This window comes from Pelophylax lessonae, assembly GCF_965119305.1.
Source record: "Pelophylax lessonae genome assembly, chromosome: 1".
NCBI classification, from domain to species: Eukaryota; Metazoa; Chordata; class Amphibia; order Anura; family Ranidae; genus Pelophylax; species Pelophylax lessonae.
In genome coordinates, this window is record NC_138768.1 from 108,616,960 (window position 1) to 108,639,457 (window position 22,498).

The 22,498-nt window shown below is 41.6% G+C and overlaps 1 protein-coding gene across 2 annotated transcripts in view; it reads right to left on the bottom strand.

Moving 5' to 3' along the window:
* PDE4D (phosphodiesterase 4D) overlaps window positions 1-22,498 on the bottom strand; it is a gene marked incomplete at its 5' end in the record, with an annotated part of 2,078,604 nt that overhangs the window by 1,606,831 nt on the left and 449,275 nt on the right. The window lies entirely within an intron of this gene.

The window sequence follows — 22,498 nt, forward strand, 5'->3', positions numbered from 1 at the left end:
AGATATCCTGTCCCCAGACATCAGAATCTAGAAGCCTCTTTTATAATAAGGGGCATCTAGATATCTGCCTCTCCAGTTAAATGAGTACAGAGTACATTTGCACCCCTTCTTACTCAAAGAAGTTAACAGACACCAGCACTTTGAAAAAAGTGTAAAACAATTCCCCCATGATATAAAAATTTCCCCATGATATAAAAATTTCCCCATGATGAAAGTGAAATAAAAAGTAGTCCATGTGATTAAACAATAAAATGCACCAGCGTTATAAAAGGAAAAATGACAAGAAAACCCTTTCCAAAACTGAGTAACAGCAAAGCTAAGACTTAATTTATTCAGATCTTTGCGGCCCAATGGAAAAATTGACTCCAGGAAAGAAGAGATATTTTCTTACTTTTATAGATTATGACTCCAGGTCAGTGGCGGCCGGCCAATAGGGGGCGCAGGGGCGCCGCCTCCCCCAAAAAAAAAGAAAAAAAAAGATTAAAAAAGAAAATCAATTTTTAGCCCACTTGGGGCGCCAGACTCATTGGTGGCAATGGGGGGGGGGTTTCCACCCGGCAGAGGTGCCGATTGGCTGCCTTCTGGGGGGTCACCTGGGCACAGAGCACTGTGCTCCGACACTCCCCCTTTTGTGATGTCCTGGATCATGATTGGTCCAGACTACAGCCTGGACCAATCATGATTCAGGACATACCTGCTGACCTCGTTGGGGGCGGTGCCGGTGCGTGCATCAGTCACTCACCGTCACCGCCCGGTCACCTTCCCGCCGCCGCAGAAGAGGACGGAGTCTGAAGAGGAGCTGCCGCCAGGTAAGTGCATTGGTCTCAGGGGAACCCACACTGCATTGAAGGAAGCACGCACGCTGGTCTCTGCAATGATTGGGGACAATGCTGTGGTGCTCTGCAATGATTGGGGACAATGCTGTGGCGCTCTGCAATGATTGGGGACAATGCTGTGGCACTCTGCAATGATTGGGGACAATGCTGTGGTGCTCTGCAGTGATTGGGGACAATGCTGTGGCGCTCTGCAATGATTGGGGACAATGCTGTGGTGCTCTGCAGTGATTGGGGACAATGCTGTGACGCTCTGCAATGATTGGGGACAATGCTGTGGCGCTCTGCATTGATTGGGGACAATGCTGTGGCACTCTGCAATGATTGGGGACAATGCTGTGGCGCTCTGCAGTGATTGGGGACAATGCTGTGGTGCTCTGCAGTGATTGGGGACAATGCTGTGGCACTCTGCAATGATTGGGGACAATGCTGTGGCGCTCTGCATTGATTGGGGACAATGCTGTGGCGCTCTGCAATGATTGGGGACAATGATGTGGCGCTCTGCAGTGATTGGGGACAATGCTGTGGCGCTCTGCAGTGATTGGGGACAATGCTGTGGAGCTCTGCAGTGATTGGGGACAATTCTGTGGCGCTCTGCAATGATTGGGGACAATGCTGTGGCGCTCTGCATTGAAGGGGGACAATGCTGTGGCGCTCTGCATCGATTGGGGACAATGCTGTGGTGCTCTGCAGTGATTGGGGACAATGCTGTGGCGCTCTGCAATGATTGGGGACAATGCTGTGGCGCTCTGCAATGATTGGGGACAATGCTGTGGCGCTCTGAAATGATTGGGGACAATGCCGTGGCACTCTGCAATGATTGGGGACAATGCCATGGCGCTCTGCATTGATTGGGGACAATGCTGTGGCGCTCTGCAATGATTGGGGACAATGCTGTGGCGCTCTGCAATGATTGGGGACAATGCTGTGGTGCTCTGAAATGATTGGGGACAATGCTGTGGCACTCTGCAGTGATTGGGGACAATGCTGTGGAGCTCTGCAGTGATTGGGGACAATGCTGTGGCGCTCTGCAGTGATTGGGGACAATGCTGTGGCGCTCTGCAATGATTGGGGACAATGCTGTGGCGCTCTGCAATGATTGGGGACAATGCTGTGGCGCTCTGCAATGATTGGGGACAATGCTGTGGCGCTCTGCATTGATTGGGGACAATGCTGTGGCGCTCTGCATTGATTGGGGACAATGCTGTGGCGCTCTGCAATGATTGGGGACAATGCTGTGGCGCTCTGCAATGATTGGGGACAATGATGTGGCGCTCTGCATTGATTGGGGACAATGCTGTGGCGCTCTGCAATGATTGGGGACAATGCGGTGGCGCTCTGCATTGATTGGGGGACAATGCTGTGGTGCTCTGCAATGATTGGGGACAATGCTGTGGCCCTCTGCATTGAAAGGGGCACGCACGCTGAACTCTGCATTGATGGTGGCACAGCACGGCACAATGTTCATTGCATTGAAGGGGGCACAGCACAGTTGCATTGCACTACTGTACCATACAACCCAGAACAAAACAGGGTTGCAGAAAAAATTAACCGTTTTCTCGTATGTGAGAGTGGAAGAACCATGCTGTTTGATGCAAATATGCCAACCACGTACTGGGGGAGGCAATTATGACTGGATGCTATCTGCAAAATTGACTACCAGGAAAATCAACTGAAAAAACTCCATCTGAACTGTGGAATAGAAAAACCTAGAATCTGAACCATCTAAAAAAAATTTGAAGCAAATCCCAAAAGAAAAACATACAAAATGGAATTGCACTAAAGTTTGCACTAAAGGTTTAGCTGAATTCTACACCAAGACATAAACAAGATACCCATCAGTAAAAGTGTAATTGTCGTTGAAACTTCAATGCTTCAAACTGAGGGAAATTCTACATCAGTGTTTTGGCCTCAAAAATGCATACTGGATACATGTTCCAGGAGACAGACCCAGCATTCCAGCCAGTGTTCAAGGAAGTAAAGGGGGATGAACTTATTGAAAATGGCTACCATGAGAAGAAAGGGGAGGAAAAAAAAAATAAGGTATGCAAACAATAAAAAGCCTGCAATTGTCTATAGGTATCTTTTTGTAACCATTACTAAACATTTCTAAAGGTGCATTTGTTGTAATTTTTAAGACAAGAGTGATGTTCCTCTAAGAGGTATACAGCTTTAAAGAGACTCTGTCAATGACTGTAATTAAAGTGTAACTTTAGGCCAACCTATTAAAATGGGAAGAAGAGACACGCTTTCTCTCTTCTGCATTAAAATCCACTTACCTGCCCTTTTTTCCCTTGTATAATAAGCCCCACATGTGCAGCTCATTGTACAAGTTCAGCAATGCCGAATCCGAATGAACTCATGCGCATACGTGAGAGTGACATTATCCCCGCTGGCCAATGATAGAAGTCGGCGATTAAGACACGAAAATGTCAGTGGCTGGGCAGGGAGCTGAAAGACACTGCATTTCTGGAGGTGAGTATTGTTGCACTTTAAAAAAAAAAAATGAGTTGCTGCAGGTTTAAAGTGCTGGTACTATCCGCACCTTCACAATAGTGATGAAGCTGAACCACCCATTCCTGCCTGCTTCCCATTCCCATTGGCCAATGATGCAACGTATCATAGAAATGGGCCAATGGGAGTGTGAAGGGGAGGCTTAGTGGCAAGGTCCAGTATTATCCGGAAGTGTTGAAGCTTTTCCAGTCTATTTTGTTTTACCTGCAGCATTTTTTATATATATTGGTGTTTTTTGTTGTCACTGTTTTGTATTTATATTGTAATCCCCATGCTATATGCATATATTTATCTTCGTTGCACTTGGTTTAATACAGATATTTATCTTTAATGAACATTTTTCATGCCTGTCACTTGTCAGACTAGTAGGTGTTTTCCTGGCATCGATCTCCACACATTCTGCTTTGATTTCTGCTTAAACGGAGGGATTACACATTCTGCATTGACTGCCAGATTGTGGAGGTTACATCACTAATTGCTTGTTACATATATGTCTAGAATAAGCAATGTGCAGTGAATTCCCTCTGTGGGCAGTACTGTAGGCAGAGATGGCAGAGAAGATGGGTTAAACCAGGTAAATATGAGTACTCTGTATGATAAATATTTTTGTCCTGAGGTCAGGAGATTGCCCACTAGCAACAGCTGATGGGTTAGGTGAAAACCTAGAAAATCGTTTTAATAAATGTTAAATTTTCATTATGCTGAGGTTATCTTTTACGGATGGGGTGCATGCTCATCGGATTTCGAAGATGCCCAGTTCCCCCAGGAGGCAGCAGTGATGTCATCTATGGCTCCTGGAAGCAACAGATTCTGAACCGAGGTTTTAGGGGTTTTTGTTGTTTGTTTTTTTTTCTTTTTGTGGAAAACTATTTTTTCAATAGCTTTTTTAAAAAGATTGTAATTGCAATAACTGTGAATGGGCTGGAAATAAAGCAGAGCTTCCATTTTCATGAAGGTCTGTTTTAATAATGGCATTGCAAGAGGGTCATTCAAATTATGTGAAAAGAGGCTTGTGAAAGAAATTGTAAATTCTCTATATAACTGTATTCCATTTTGTAATGCTTTGCCTATGTATTGCACACAGCACTAATAATGTTTTCATTATGTATTTTCATTAGTTCAAGTCCTGATAAGAAATTAGCCTGCCTATGTAATGCCCCGTGTTATCCTAAAAGTAAAACAGCAATATTAATGTGATACCAATCTAAGCATGTATATAAAAAACTTCAATTACGCGGAATAAACAGAACATTAATTTAGGAAATATGCTGAGTGCATCTTTTTGCGTCTGTTCCCTCCTGCAGTAATTTTGAACCATCAATCAATATGAGGATAGGATGTGCCTATCTATATTCCAGAACAGGCTAGAAATTGTTTCTATTTCCAGTTTAGACAGTTCTGTCCACCCTGTTTGAATACTTTAAATCCTAACATAAAACCCAATGATTTTCTAGTTGAAGTGATTGTAAAGTCTTGTTAAAAAAAACAAAAACAAAAAAAAAAAAAAACATGTTATACTTACCTCCTATGTGCAGTGGATTTGCACAGGAGGGCAGCCCTGATCCTCCTCTTCTCGGGTCCCTCTTTGCTGCTCCTGGCCCCTCCCTCCTATCAAATGCCCCCACAGCAAGCAGCTTGCTATGTGGGCACCCGAGCTGAGCTGAAGCTCCGTGTGTCCATTCAGACCCGGAGATTCCATTCGGCCCCGCCCCCCCTCTCTCCTGATTGGCTAACTGGCTTTGATTGACAGCCGCAGGAACCAGTGGTGCTGCTGCTGTGTCTCAGCCAATCAGGAGGGAGAGTCCCAGATGGCCGAGGGACTCGAGTACATCGCTGGACAGAGATGCGGCTCAGGTAAGTATTAGGGGGTGCTGGGGTGGCTGCTAAACACAGAAGGCTTTTTATCTTAATGCATAGAATGCATTAGGATAAAAAAAAAAAAAACTTCTGACTTTACAACCCCTTTAAATTCCCTTTTGGGTGATAAAAGTAGATGTAAGTTATCCTTTCTAGTTTTGAATTTGCCAAGCTGGTAGCCCTAATCAAGGATAAAGCAAGCTTACCTGTATTGCAGAAAATTGCCGATAGCTCTTAATTCACACCTATTGAAAAGTAAGCAATGGAGTATCTAATTGGCTCTGGCAGGCTATGAACCTTCCTTATTCAAGGTCTATTTTTTCCCAGACACCAGAAGTTATAATAACCAGATCTGTTTAGTGGGAACAACTTGTAGCACTTCAGCACAGCACTGAATGGTTCATAGAATGTGGAAGACTGTCTCAAATATATCAGTGGCTCAGGCTTTAATCATGTCTTTATTAATGTCTCAAGGTGCACTCAAATTAGCACTCTTAACCAGTCCCAGGCATGGTTCAGCCTCTTGGGCTGGTTCATTTGAGTAGTATGCGTGCTCCGAACCGTGCCCGGGACCAGTTAAGCGCACAGAGTGTCCAGGAGCACAGGGAGTCCAGGACCACTTGAAACACACTTGTGATCTAGTTTGGTTTGCTGCAGTGTGCAAACCATGCCAGAGCAAAGTTCTCTTATTCTTCATAGATAACTGGGTAGTAAAATAGGGATCGCTGGTCTAGTTGGCAGGGAAGTGTGGAAGAAAAATCCAGGAACCTATGAGCACCAAATGTCCTTTATTTTTGGAAATGGGTTTTTAACAAGTAGCAAAGCTCTTCTCATACTCCTGTATGATTTTTAAATCCAATATTTAGCCTGGGTTAAGTTGGGTTTAAGTGTCAGATGAAATTCAAGCCTTCGTCTGAAAAATTGAAAGAGCCAGGTGGAAAATTGGCAGCAGAACAGCTCCGATGAGAAGCAGTCACTGTTTTTTTCTATCCAGAAAACTGCGGTTGTTGCAACTTTCTGAAAACAATAGCCAGCAATAAAGATTCCTTCATCCACACTGTTTAGTCTGGATAGAAGAATCAATTAGGTTTAAACAATACCAGGATTTGTGCAGAACAGTGCCAACGCATTCTGCAGACAAATCAACTTTTTTGGGACAAAAATAATTTGCTATTCCCTTATGACTGTATCCAGTCCGCCTTAAAGTGATTTTTCTTACCTACCTGCTCTGTGCAATGGTCTTGCACAGATCAGCCCTGAACCTTGTCTTCTGGGGTCCCCCACTATCGCTCCTGGCTCCTCCCCCCTTCAAAGTAATACCCTAGCAAGCCACTGAGGATTAGGTCGGAAAGTGTGATCAGTTCGCCCCTCTGACTCAGCAAATCAGAGGATCAGAGGAAATGTTGTATTCATTCTTAGAATACAAAGCTGCCTTTGAATGGCTGAGTGCTGCTCAGACTAACTCTTAATTGTTTCGGGTATTAGATGGGAAGTCTTTGTCTCACAGTCAAAACCTAGGGCTGTGAACTATATGAAGATGAAGCTGCATGCAGTACATACAGTACATACAGTGAAGAAACCAGTTTGTTTGGACCAGCTTGGTCACATTTCACAAAGCAAAAGATCGGCATCGGGCTCGGGACCAAAAAAGTCGGATCGGTGCATCCCTACTTTAAACCACTTTAAACATGGCTGTGATGGATAACATAAAACATAAGTGTAGATATTATGTCATAAAGAAAGCATATATTAAATCAAAACTGGAAGAAGTGGCAAGGACACCAGGAGGAAAGTCCTTCATAACTTAATCTATTGAAAACCTAGCTCATAATTTTCCTCCCCCACGTGCCCCTTCCCCTGATCTCTCTGTCAAGATCAATGGCACAACTATAAGCCTATCCCTGCATGCGAAGGTTCTAGGTGTATCCCTTGATACTGATTTATCATTTAGGCTCTCGTCCAATCACTGTCCAAATCTTGCCGCCTCAACCTCCGCAACATCTCCAAAATACGCCCCTTTCTAACCAATGACACCACAGAGTTCCTAGTTCACTCCCTGCTCATCTTTCGCCTCGACTACTGCAACTCCCTCCTCATTGGCTTTCCTTTACATAGGCTATCCCCTCTTCAGTCCATTATGAATGCTGTTGCCAGGCTCATCTACTTTACCAACCGCTCTGTGTCTGCTACTCCTCTCTGTGAATCCCTCCATTGGCTTCTGCTCATCCAACGAATTAAATGCAAAATACTAACAACAACTTACAAAGCAATCTAAAACTCTGCCCCCAGCTACATCACCAGCCTAGCCTCAAAATACCAACCTAATCACTTTCTTCGTTCCTCCCATGACCTCCTGCTCTCTAACTCCCTCGTCACCTCCTCCAATGCTTGCTTCCAAGACCTTTCCAGAGCCTCTCCCATCCTATGGAACTCCATACCCCAATCTGTCCAATTATCTCTTACTCTGTTTGCTTTTAGACAATCCCTGAAAACCCTCCTCTTCAGAGAAGTATATCCCGCCCATACCTAACAACTATACTTCCATTTTCTCCATCAGCTCATCCCCCACAGTTATTGCCTTTTGAATTACTTGACCCTCCCTCCTAGATTGTAAGCTCTAACGAGCAGGACCGTCCGATTCCACGTGTATTGAATTGCATTGTAACTGTATTGTCTGCCCTCCTGTTGTAAAGCACTGCAGAAACTGTTGGCGCTATATAAATCCTGTATAATAAAAATAATAATGTGAACCTATGCTGTGCATATTTACACATTCTAGAACTTGCTTTGGAGACTCGCAGAAGATTTAGTTACACTTTAAGTCTTGCTTCTTATTCATCATCTGTTCTAAGTTATGTTACCCTATCAAAAAGCCCACCAGACCATTTCCATGCTGTATATACAGTATGTATTTCCATATATTTGATATACTATGGCAGTCCCTTAAAATATTCTCAGCTATATATGTGTTGATAAAAAAGTGAAAAGGCCTGATAACACCTTATAAAATATGAGCAGGATCAATGTAGTAAAACTAGAATTTCTGTGTGACACTTCTGTTTTGTCACCAGCACGTTGCAGATGCCAGGAAAATGCACTCTTACTCTGTAGTGCTTTGATCGTCATACAGCAAATAAAAGGAAGCCAACTGTCAAGGAATCACATTCAGTCTCAGTCGTTCTATCCAGGTCTGCCTGGTGTTCCCTTGTTATTTCTTCACCTTATAGCTCTGCTTTAGATTCCACTCTACCTATCACTGCTGAGAATAGGAGCTGTCAGTCATATATATTTTTCATAACAGGCTTCCTGCTGTTTAAATAGCTTCCTCCAACTTTTCCTAATCTATAGTTAATGAAGCCTCCGTCACTTCCAAGTAGACAGGAGGACAAGCAATACCTTTGATAAATGCACATTTTTTCATTCGGTCAAGGTCATTTTCTATTCATATACAATACAATTTAATGTGCTATACATATTCTTTATATATTGTGAAGCATGTGATGGCAGGATTGTGGACATTGTACATTTCTCATCTACGCATGGATAAGGGCTTGAGGGTTGATGACTGATATGTCAGTCCTGCTCTGGGTCCTGGAGTCTGAAGGCTTTGTACAGTTTTGGGTAGGAAAAAGTCTTGATTCCTAAGTCCATAGCTTACCCAGTAGCCAAAAAACTTACAAATACATATTTAACTGGAGAAAGTGCAGAGAAGGGCACCCAAACTGATAAGAGGCATGGAGCTATAAGGCACGATTAAAGGAACTGAATTTATTCTCTCTTGAGAAAAGGAGATTAAGGGGATATATGATCAACATGTACAAATACATAAGGGGTTGATCTAGTGAACTTGGTGATGAGTTATTCAATTTAAGGTCATCACAGAGGACAAGGGGGCACTCTTTATGTCTAGAGGAAAACAGATTTTGTCTCCAAATACGGAAAGTTTTATTCACAGTAAGAGCTGTGAAAATGTGGAATAGATTCCCTCAAGAGCTGGTTTTGGCCAGCTCAGTAGATTGCTTCAAAAAGGCATGGATTCTTTCCTAGGTGTACATAATATAACTGGGTACTAACATGTATAGGTAAAGTGGATCCAGGGAAAATCCTATTGCCTCTTGGGGATCAAGAAGGAATCTTTTCCTCTGCCGTAGCAAATTGGATCATGCTTTGCTGGGGTTTTTCGCCTTCCTCTGGATCCTGTATATGAGATTATATGATTGTGTTTTTGTTTTTTTTTTTATTTATTTATTTTTTTAATTGGTTGAGCTAAATGAACTTGTGTCTTTTCTCATCCTGAATAACTATGTAGCTATGTAATTTATTAGTGGACCCCCCCCCCCCCCCATTACACTTACTTTGCAAAGCATGCAGTGTGTGTTTTTGATTTAGTGAAAATCAGGACATTTCAGCAAAATGTGTATTTTATTTGATTTGGCGATCGTGTAAGTTTATGATAAACAAACTCATTAATCATAAGTGCTAGCATATCGATTACATAACTTTTCCAATAAAAAAATCCATTAATCAACAAAGCTATTTATCTGCATTTCAGTGCAGATATGGCGATCACATTATTATTATTATTATTATAATTTTTTAACTTGTTTTTGTTCATAGACAAAGCATTAGGGTTAAAATTAGGGTAAATATTAGGTTTAGGTCTGCATTTGTTTTACAACAAAGTCATTGATAATAATGTCAGGATATCAGCTCTCTGTGTGCAGTCCGCCCTGTCCTGGGCTCAGCCACTACCTGTTGGGCACCTGAGAAATTTGCAGAGCAGCAGCAGGGTGCCGGGCCCTGAAATGATCTCTGCATTTCAGCATCGGGCCCTTAAATAAACAGTACTGTCAGGCGAAGTTATTTCTGCCGGCAGCAGACATACAGACCCAGTCTTGCTGGGGAGAGATAGAATTGTGTTGGAGTGTGTGATCAGGTAAATTTCACTGCCACTGCACTAACCACCAATATTAGGGGGTACATTTCACTGCCACTGCATAGCCACTAATGACAACCACCCAGTTCAACTATGAGATGTATAAACTCCGCGCAAGAGGACTCTAATAGGATATGCCCAAAAAATTGTGCAAAGAAAATATATTCCAGTGACAAGTGTGTGGAGTAAATATAATATATAGATAGTGTGTGTGAGTGTAGGCTGCAGCCTCCCTGAATATTAGTCCGGGGACTAAATATAAAATGAATAAAAGATAGGGTGTTGGCGCTGCCTATTTAAAAAACAATAAAAATGTACAAACTGTAAATACTATAAAGTGACGGTGACAAATAATTTAGCGTAAATATTGCATGCTAAAACATAACTCAATACAAATGAGTGCTAATCAAAATAAAGGTGCTTAGCAGATAAAGTGCTTATCAAATAAAGTGTTGTAGTGCACGTGCAAAGAATTCCCAACTGTATCATACAGTATATGGAAAGTGCTGTAAAGAGCTGGGGAAAGAACTAGTATGCAAAGGATAAATATACAAATACAAGAAAAATGTAATAAAATGAAAACACAATCAGAATAGTGTTGGTGTACAAATAGAATATACTAAAAGGAAACACAATCCAAATAGTGCTGGTGTGCAACCAATCTGTGAATAGTCCCAATGATGGAATTTCTGTAGTAGAGTGACTGAGTATATTGTGCAAGAAAAAATATATATGAGTGGTAGGTGACAATCACTGTATTCAAAAGGGTGACCCCGTGCCGTGTGGTAGGGTGCTGCGTGGTCCTTTCTGGTGAAAAGGCTCACTTACCAGAAGCACCCACCCCACACAGGGGTATAAGGCGGGTGTATAAGAATCAAGGGTCTCGGTGTCTCCCCTCCTCCTGGGTCGATGGGTCCCTGAAGTGGTCCCTGAGGTCCTAACTGGAGGTATCCCTGGGGTATTAGTGGATCCTACTATTCTCCTATAGGCTGGGGATGATCCGAGAGGTCCGCCAGATATAGCTCATAGCCATATACCAAGGGATGATAGATAGACAAGGCACATAGCGTAATACCGTCTAAGAGGTTTATTCAATATAAAACAGAGAGGTACTCACAATCAGAAATAAGTAAACAGGCACAGGTACGAGTGTGGAGCGCGATGTGGTCCAAGCCTCGTTCTCGATGTGCGGGAACCGGAAGTGACGCGACACGCCGTACGCGTTTCGTAATCAATACGTCCTCTGCTGAGGACGTATTGATTACAGTGTTGCGCAATTGTCAGTTAAAATAACGCAGTGCTGTATCACAAAAAATGGCCTAGTCATGGGGGGGGGGTAAATTTTCCGGAGGTCAAGTAGTGAAATACACCTTCAAAGGGATACCTGCACTGATTTTATTCATTGCTAAATATATGGTCCAAGATGGAAGCTCTGTTAAACTGTCGCTAGGGACCACACGCATAGAGGGACCTCGATGAGTAAATATTGCTTCTACAGTATCTCACAAAAGTGAGTACACCCCTCACAGTTTTGTAAATATTTTATTGTATCTTTTCATGTGACAACACTGAAGAAATTACACTTTGCTACAATGTAGTGAGTGTACAGCTTGTATAACAGTGTACATTTGCAGCCCCCATAAATAACTCAACACACTGCCATTACTGTCTAAACCACTGGCAACAAAAGTGAATATACCCCTAAGTGAAAATGTCCAACTTGGGCCCAATTTGCCATTTTTCCTCCCTGGTGTCATGTGACTCGTTAGTGTTACAAGGTCTCAGGTGTGAATGGGGAGCAGGTGTGCTAAATTTGGTGTTATCACTCTCACTGTCTCATATTGGTCACTGGAAGTTCAACATGGCACCTCATGGCAAAGAACTTTCCGAGAATTGGAAAAAAAGAATTGTTGCTCTACATAAAGATGGCCTAAGCTATAAGAAGATTGCCAAGACCCTGAAACTGAGCTACAGCACGGTGGCCAAGACAATACAGCAGTTTAACAGGACAGGTTCCACTCAAAAACATGAGGGATCCATGGTCACAGGTCCCTCAAACAGCGTGGGGCTATTAGACTGATGCCTACTCTACCTATTTGGTCATCTGGCACTGCAGATGTCAGCCGCTGGTCAGCTCAGGAGACATACGACATCTGTATTTAATGCAAAATGTCAAATACCGTAGGTGTGAACTTCAATCACAAAAACGAAATCGGGTTTTGGTAATCCCCCCCCCCCCCCCACCTCCACCATAATAGGATTTCAAAGCTTGTCTAGGGGCCATGGAATAGACAAAATTATTTACTCCTGCAGGCTTCTTCATCCACCAAAGTACCACTCCCATGAAGCAGCTCTTCTATACCAGTCGAGAAGCCACCCCTGATGTAAAGCCACCCCTGATGTCTTCATGCATAAAGCAGAACTAGGTGCCCTGCAGAACAGGTGAGGATGTCGAAAGGCCCATCCAAATTGTGGCAGTAGAGGGAAATGGAGGAAAGTGCCCACTGCCATGGGAGCCAGGAATAAGGTAAGTATTCTCTGTTATATGCCCCTAGAATAAATGGGCAGGGTTCAACTTTCACATATGACAAGCAGACTGGTGAGAGTGCCATACTGGCAGTTTAAATACAGAATAATGACAGAAGGCATGCTGACAATTCATAGCCTAACTAGTGATAACATGTGTACTATTACAAGTGATATGTTGACATGCTACGTATGGACTGCTATGTGGGGGTTTCGTCTTTTATTGTGTCTATGGTAGTGGTTGCATCTAGAATGTTGAAGAATGAGGTGAGCAAACAAAAAATGTATCTCCAGCAGTAGCCGAAACTTTAACCTTGATAAAGTAAACGTGTGATGTGCAAAAAATGGGTGCGCTTGATGTGAGCAATGTGTGTTGAACCAAAAGGGAAAACACAATGAACAAAATACCTAATGAATAAATATACACAGATATTATAAATGGTGCACAATGTGAACAAAAACGTGCTATGGAAATATGAGCAGTCCAAAACAAGTCCAAAATGAAAAAAAGGCTGAAATCTTCTTGATGGTGAATTAAGGTGAAGAAGAGGATGTGCAAACACCAAATCCCTCTTGGCACCCACGTGTAAAGAAAAGAAAGGTAATGCCCTTACCAACTCAACATAATAAAACAATGGAGAAGATGACACCAGCCAGTGTAATAGATATGACGTCCGAACCTTTCACTCTTCTACCCGATATGTGGTATATCAAAACTCTTACCCAAGGCAAGTATTTCATAGGTCAGATGGTGAGTGATAATGTTCTCCAAATCCTCGGGCAAACTATCCAGACTAGCAGGCAGTGAATTTTCTTGTAAATCTTGTTCTGACTCCTGTTGCTGTATAGGGGTTGGTCTCTCTCCTATACCCCTCACACTCAGGGACAGATAGTGCCCAAAAAAGAATGGAACAGGCAATAGTGCATTACCTCTTAAACTACTTTATTAAAAAAAGGTAGAACACTTACAGTTAAGTTGAATAAATAGGGCAAATGCAAATTCAAACGTGGCCGCTCTGCAGCGCGGACCACGGGTGGGGATGGCGCAAGCCCGTGGTCCGCGCTGCAGAGCAGCCACGTTTGAATTTGCATTCGCCTATTTATCAAATGTAGTGAAGTAAAAGTGGAAGTAGGAGAAAAAATTTCTACTCTAGGAAAGTACAGATACCACCTTTCAGTACAGTAGTGAAGTAGTTCTACTTAGTTACTATAGATCTCTGGAAAGCAAGAGCAACTGTCCATCAAGTGATATCTTTATTTCCTTCATAATTATTCCCTACCAGCTTTTGCTTAGATTTAGTATTTCAGAAATAATAGAGCTTGACAAAAATCAAAAGTGAACAAACAAAAGATGCTTAAGCCTCCAGTACATGCACAGCAGTTCACACAGTTTATTCAGCTACATGGAAATTGATGCCTCTAAGAGAAATTATGCATGATCAGACAGAAAAGTGTTGCAAAAATTAAATTAGCATTGGACAGATGTAACTCATTTTTAACAGCAGCTAGAATGTAATTGAAGCTGACAGGGTCAATTATATTTCTGCAGAAGAACATGAACGAAAGGAAACCGACAGCTCGGAACAAAAAACCTAAAGAGGGTTAAAGGTGGCTTAATTTGATTAATGTGTGTATTCATAAAAATACTGTTTTCAAATTTATCTCAAGTAGGTAATAATTAGCTAATTTGTAGCAAAAAATTTACAAACCAGTCATTTTGAGCAAGTGTAGAAAAAAAACAACTGCTGTATTTGATCTATTAAATAGGGTGTTACATTGCATTTATATTTTGTTGGTATTGTATCCTATATAATTATTTTATAGAATTTATGTGTTGCCAATATACATTACATTCAAGACAAAGGATTGCCAGAGCACTATAGGTATCCTAAGGAGACTGCACACCAGTAGCTGTCTGGTTTGAGGCTTCCTTTGCCTGATTAAAACTTCAAACAGAGCCAGACAATAAATTATGATTCACTGTGATCAGCCATTTAGTTCTGTGTGTGAATAGAGGTGTCCCGAACTGTTCGCCGGCGGACAGTTCCCGGCAAACTTAGCATGTTCGCGTTCGCCGATGCGGGCGAACATATGCGATGTTCGGTCCGCCCCCTATAATACATCATTGAGGCAAACTTTGACCCTGAACTTCACAGTCAGCAGGCACATTTCCAGCCAATCAGCATACCTCCCTCCCACACCCTCCCACCTCCTATAAATAAGCAAGGGCAGCATCCATCTTAGATCATTCTGAAGCAGTGTGTGTTAGTGAGAGCAGGGAGAGCTGCTGCTGCTGCTGCTGTTAAGCTAGGGACAGTTGTTAGTCAGTGTTCCTGGTCTTGCAGTGTTCTTGGTCCACTACTGCTGTAAGGACAGCATCCTGACAGTACCCCAAAAAGCCCTTCTAAGGGCTGGTATTTGTGTAATTTTTTATATATATATATATATATATATATATATATATATATATATATATATATATATCTAGTGTCCCCAAAAGCCCTTTTAAGGGCTGGTAATTGAGTTTTTTCTTTTTATATAAATATATTTATATATCTATCTAGTGTCCCCAAAAGCCCTTTTAAGGGCTGGTAATTGAGGATTTTTTTTTATTTATATATATATATATATATATATATATAGTGTCCCCAAAAGCCCTTTTAAGGGCTGGTAATTGAGTTTTTTCTTTATATATATATATATATATATATCTATTGTACACTGCAGTTGCCTGCCCGCTGTGTGTGAGAGGCAACAGACCCACCACAGACTGTACTGTGTGCACACCACACTCATTTCGGGTGGCACAGGCACAGTACCTTGCATTTTAAAAAATATTTTTTTTTTCCTCAGTCATAATTGCAGTGAGTGCTGTGTCAGGTCCACAGAGTGTACTGTGCCCACTGCAGTGCCACTGCCCACCCACCACTGATATATACGGTGGCAGGCATGACTTTTTTTGGATTAGTGTCTGGGGGGGTCTAAAAAGCATACCTGTGAAGTTTCAGCTCTGTAGCATGTCCAGGACCAGAAAAAAGATCATATAGGTGTAAAAGGGGTTCCCACCATCCCTGCTCTACTGAAAAATGATCTTTTTTTCTGGTTCTGGACATGCTACAGAGCTGAAACTTCACAGGTACACTTTTAGACCCCCTAGACACTAAATCACACAAAAAAGTTCTTAAAAATTGTCAATTTTGATAGAGAGTCAATTATTGGAAAAATTATAAAAAAAAAAACTTAAAAAAAAAAATCATTTAGATTTATTGCCTGGGGGGTCTAAAAAGTGTACCTGTGAAGTTTCAGCTCTGTAGCATGTCCAGAACCAGAAAAAAATAGAATTAGGGTTAGGGCTAGGGTTAGGGTTAGGGCTAGGGTTAGGGTCAGGGCTAAGGTTAGGGTTATTTTTAGTGCTTAGGGTTAGAGGGTTAGAGTTAGAGGGGTAGGGGTAGGGCTACTAACTCTAACCCTAAGTATCTCACCGTAACCCTAACCCTCTAACCTTAACCCTAACCCTCTAAGCCTAGCCATAAAAATAACCCTAACCCTAACCCTAACCCTAGCCCTAACCCTAACCCTAGCCCTAAGCCTAACCCTAATTCGTAATTTTTTCTGGTTCCGGACATGCTACAGAGCTGAAACTTCACAGGTACACTTTTTAGACCCCCCCAGATGCTAAATCCAAAGAAATTTTTTATTTTTATTTTTTTTTTTTTTTAATTTTTCCAATCATTGGCTCTCTATCAAAAAGGACAATTTTTAAGAACTTTTTTTTGTGTGATTTAGTGTCTGGGGGGGGGGGGGGTCTAAAAATTGTACCTGTGAAGTTTCAGCTCTGTAGCATGTCCAGAACCAGAAAAAAATTGAATTAGGGTTAGGGCTAGGGTTAGGGTTAGGGTTAGGGCTAGGGTTAGGGTTAGGGCTAGGGTTAGGGTCAGGGCTAAGGTTAGGGTTATTTTTAGTGCTTAGGGTTAGAGGGTTAGAGTTAGAGGGGTAGGGGTAGGGCTACTAACTCTAACCCTAAGTATCTAACCGTAACCCTAACCCTAGCCCCTAACACTAAACCTAACCCTTACCCTCTAACCATAACCCTAACCCTCTAACCTTAACGCTTACCCTCTAAGCCTAGCCATAAAAATAACCCTAACCCTAAACCTAACCCTAGCCCTAACCCTAACCCTAACCCTAACCCTAGCCCTAACCCTAATTCGTATTTCTTTCTTGTTCTGGACATGCTACAGAGCTGAAACTTCACAGGTACACTTTTTAGACCCCCCAGATGCTAAATCCAAAGAAATTTTTTATTTTTATTTTTTTTTTATTTTTCCAATAATTGGCTCTCTAACAAAAAATTACAATTTTTAAGAACTTTTTTTGTGTGATTCAGTGTCTGGGGGTCTAAAAAGTGTACCTGTGAAGTTTCAGCTCTGTAGCATGTCCAGAACCAGAAAAAAAATTAGAATTAGGGTTAGGGCTAGGGTTAGGGCTAGGGTTAGGGTTATTTTTAGTGCTTAGGGTTAGACGGTTAGGGTTAGAGGCGTAGGGGTAGGGTTACTAACTCTAACCCTAAGTATCTCACCGTAACCCTAGCCCCTAACACTAAACCTATCCCATTTTGGTCGGTTCTGGTCTGTTTGCGGTTGTTTGCGGTGCGTTAAACGGGGAGTTTGGTCTGTCACTGTGAAGCGGGCGTAACCCTTACACTACCTGATCGATACAACATCATACCTGATCGTATACACACACTGGATGTTTTAAAGCACGTTATTCCAAACAATTTAGGAATGTTAGGTGATTTATGCCCTTTATGGAATAAAACCCGACTCTGCGTCAACTACGTAATTTTCCATGGGAGTTTTGCCATGGATCCCCCTCCGGCATGCCACAGTCCAGGTGTTTGTCCCCTTGAAACAACTTTTCCATTACTATTGTGGCCAGAAAGAGTCCCTGTGGGTTTTAAAATTCGCCTGCCTATTAAAGTCTATGGCAGTTCGCAATGTTCGCCGGTTCGCGAACATTCGCCGATGTTCGCGTTCGCCATTCGCGAACGGCAAATTTTATGTTCGCGACATCACTATGTGTGAAATACAAATTGAGATAAGCTTTGTATACCAACAGGCCTTTGTATAAGAAACTGTAAGCAGATAACATCCCAAAATTTGCTAGCTGGCTAAAAAAAATTAAAATGATTCATATTTATCTAAAGTAAAGAAAGAAAAACATATTTTAAATGTAAATTTAAATTGCTTAATAAAAGGGAGAAACACTATACATTTATTTAAATTAAAGCTGTCACAATGTCACACAGTGTATGCTTCTGGCACTGCTTGCCACCTGTAAAAACAAGTTTCAAGTATGAGACAAATATGCAAACTTCCTCCTATCCCACAATGCAATGCTCAGTGCCTGAGCAACCCATCACCATGTCTGAGCACTATCATTGTGGGGAGGAGGGTGTAACATGTCTAGACATATGCTGACCTCCAGAAAAGTCAGTATTTGCATAACATCTCTAGGGTTTGAAGCAGAACAGAGCAGGAAATAGGAGTACTAAAAGTACTAAAGGAGCAATGTGGGAGGAGGGAGTCTATTAGGCAGATGTGGAGGCCCTTTAACCTCCCTAGCGGTATTCCTGAGTGTGGCTCGGGGGTTTATATAGTGTACCAAAAGCGGTAACCCCTCAGAATGAAACTCACCTTCCCCTGCAATCCCCCGCCGTCCTCCCTGCCTCCTCTCGCTGTGTGCTCGGCCGATGCTGGCACCTGTCTTCCAATTCCCTTCCCTGCGAGGAAAAAAATCTTAACACTGCAGGCATCCTTTCCAAGTACCCTGTAAAGATTCGAATGGGCCTTACATTTTTACTCGTGATTTCTTGTGGATAGATTACATTGCTCCATTGAGCTGATCTGATCTAGGGCTCCCAGAATAGGTCCAAGGTGCAAAGGGTCTTTGATTGAAATGCAATGTGGGTGCTTAATAACACAGTCCACTTGAGCCCCCTTCCATCCAGGGGAAAGAAAGAAGACAGTCATAAGATTCCACCACCTAAATAAACCTTTACTTCATAACAACCGGACCGGTCTTATACAGTTCACAAAATAAGCGTTGAGATAAAATGACACCCCATTATTTTGGAGACAAGGAGTGGACTGGTCGGTCAGAACTCAAAAGTTCAAATATGCCATATGGTTAGATTCTAACAGAGATCCTTATATGTTTTAAAATCCAGAACAATCTTTATATATACCTATATCTATGTCTATATCTATCTATCTATCTATCTATCTATCTATCTATCTATCTATCTATCTATCTATCTATCTATCTATCTATCTATCTATCTATCTATCTATCTATCTATCTATCTATCTATCTATCTATCTATCTATATGTATGTATATGTATATATATATATATATATATTATACTGCCTCTTCAGGTACTTCTAACCTCTCAATCAGTAATTTTCTCATGTAGTGTTTCCTAACTAGAGGCCTCCTTTCTCCCTTTTTACTCATCAGTTCCTCAGTGATAATGAATTTTGGTTATCTGAATCATCTCTGGTAGGTGCGCAGATGCCTTCTGAATGTGCTTGGATGCTGACTTGTTCCTAGACTAAAGGAAACTATAACATCCTAATTTAACAAAATGGCTGTAAATAGCATACAAAATAAAATGAATGGGTGGGAAATGCACAGGAGTAATGAAGACAGCTGTTATGTTTGCAACCTAGGTTCACCTGAACAGATGGATGTATGCACAACCAATTATCAGCATTATCTTACTGATATTCCTAAAGTAGAAATAAAACCTTAAAAAAATGCTTTAAAAACGAACTAATAAAAATATGTTGCTGGCAGGTAGGAATTTATTAAAGAAAAGACTATAGGGTATGGTTATAAAAAAAAAAAAAATTGCATAGCAATTTGCCCAGAGGAAGTGCAAGTATATTCATTCTGTGTGAATGGAGCAAAAAAAAAAAAAAATTAGGCTATTTCCTGCCCTGGGCTAATGCTTTTCATTCATTTAAAAATGATAAATACTGTACTTGTCCACTAGCTAGTGCTATGTATCATAGGAAATTCCTAAAGAAGATAAGCATAATAAAATTATTATTATTATTGCCCTATTTCCACAGAACAAATGTACATGCGCTTTTATAGGGGGAATTCCTATGCAAATGTTTTTTTATGAATTTTCCCCTTTGTATGCCTCCTCTACTTCAATACAAAAACCCTTCCTCTGCCTGCCAGCAATGTGTATACTGAGCCCTGATGAACAAGATTGTGGCAATCACAACTCTGAAAGGGAGCACTTTGGCAGGTAAGCCTGCTTTAATGTGCAAATATGCTGTGAAAACTTGTGTATTATGGCAAAAGGCCTTGACATCAGCAGTGGAGTTTAGTTCCTATTTAAGTGTACAGTTGTTCCACGCAAATGTAATCCTGATGTATTTAATGTCAGAGCCTAGCGAAATATTGCCTTCCAAAACACTAACATTTCACCATCACCAATCCACAGGATCTGAGGTTTCATCTATCTGTCCACTTCAATGTAAAATGGGAATCTTCTCATAACAAACGAATGCTCATGATTAAGGATGTAAACCCCATTCATGAAATTTGACCTGGGCACACACTGTATATCTGTAGTGTTTACTTATCTGTCTCCATAGCCCTAAGTCCTGTGTCGTTCTGCTGCTCCCTTCCTCTGTTATAAGCATAATAACTTATGACGAGTTCTCCGACACAGGAGATAAAAGCAGCTGGAAATTTGTGTTGATTGGGTGCTATAAATAGATTAGCAGAGAGATGGCCTATTCACAGCACAGCTCTGCTTGTTTCTTCCTACCTCTGCCTATGTGGAGGGGGGGGGGGTCTCTCCTCCAATCTGCCGTCACACAGTGTATGCCAAGACTCCGCACCCAGTGATGGAACAGGAAGAAAAAAAATCTAACACTATGTTCACTTTCTAAACAGTGTAGAAATCAGACAGCAGATGTACAAATAAATATGTAGGCTGTGTATCATCTAAGGATGTTCACTTCACTGGTTATATGTGAGGGTTTACATCCACTTTAAAGGGATTGTAAAGTCTCATGGTTTTTCACCTTCATTAAGGTGAAAAACCTTATTTGCTGCAGCTGCCCCCAGAGCCCCCCCCTCCTTTTTTCTTACCTGAGCCCATTCGTTCCAGCAATGTGCATGAGCCCAGCGGCTCCAGTCGCTGTCTTTGTCCTCATTGGATAGAGTGAAGGCATTGGCTCCCGCTGCTATCAATCAAATCCAGTGACACAGGAGTGGGGGGCAGGGCTGACTCCCACTGTCTATGTCAATAGATGCAGCAGCAGGAGCAGGCCTGCACGGGTGCCCCCATGGAAAGCGGCTCTCTGTGGGGGCACCTGATAAAGAGGAGGAGCCAGGAGCGCCAGTGGGGCACCCCAGAAGAGGAGGATCGGGCTGCTCTGGGCAAAACCCTTGCACAGAGCAGGTAAGTATAACACATTTCTTATTTTTATTAAAAAAAAAAAAAAATTCAGAACCTTTACAACCTTTAACCACTTCTGGACCGTAAGATTTTCCCCCTTAATGACCAGGCCCTATTTTGCGATTCGGCACTGCGTTAATTTAATGGGCAATTGTGCGGTCAAGCAATGCTGTACTTAAATAAAATTGATGTCCTTTTTTTCCCCACAAATAGAGCCTTCTTTTGGTGGTATTTGATCACCTGTGCGATTTTTATTTTTTGCGCTATAAACAAAAAAAAGAGCGACAATTCTGAAAAAAAATCACAATATTTTTCACATTCTGCTATATAACATTCCCAAAAAAAAAAAAAAATAGAATCAACATTTTTTAACATTTTAGGCTGATTTGTTTTCTGCTACATATTTTTGGTAAAAAAAAAAAAATTGCAATAAGCGTATTTGGATTGGTTTGCACAAAAGTTATAGCGTCTACTAACTACGGGAAAGATTTATGTCATTTTTATTTTTTTTTATTTTTTTTTACTAGTAATGGTCGCGATCTGCAATTTTTAGCTTGACTGCGACATTGCAGCGGACAGATCGGACCCCTAACTTACATTTTTGACACTTTTGGGGGGACCAGTGACATTTCTACAGTAATCAGTGCTAAAAATATGCACTGTTACTGTAATAATGACACTGGCAGGGAAGTGGTGAACATTGTGGGTGATCAAGGGGTTACATGTGAGCCTAGGGGAGTGATTCTAACTGTGGGGGGGGGCGTGGCTTCTGAAATGACCATAGAGACCTGTGATCCTATATAGAATTTGGCGATAGAAAGTGATGGTAATAGTCCAATTGGTCAAGTGGTCAATGAAAATATAATAAGAGTTAATATTAGGAACAAGTCAGATTTCTACCCTGTCAATGCACGCACACAGGGGATGGATAGATTCCAAAAATGTGTTGAGAGGGATCTGATACATTTGACCAAAAATGTTAACTCCCATACCACTAGTACCTGTTTTGACAATCTTACTGTGCATGAAAAGGTGGCTTTACGAAACCTACAAGAGGATAACTCTATAGTTATTAAAAACTCAGATAAAGGTGGCACGGTAGTTGTCATGCATACTAATGTGTATCGCGATGAGGCAATGAGACAGCTTTATAATTCATGACACCTATACACAACTGAGTGGGGATCCGACTTTGTCATATAGGGGTATATTATACAATCTGATCCAGAAGGGTGTATATTTGGGTGTTTTTAGTATTAAGGAGGCAGAGTCCCTCATCCCTGAATGTCCTATTACACCCACATTCCATCATCTCCCCAAAACTCACAAGGGTCTAGATCCCCTT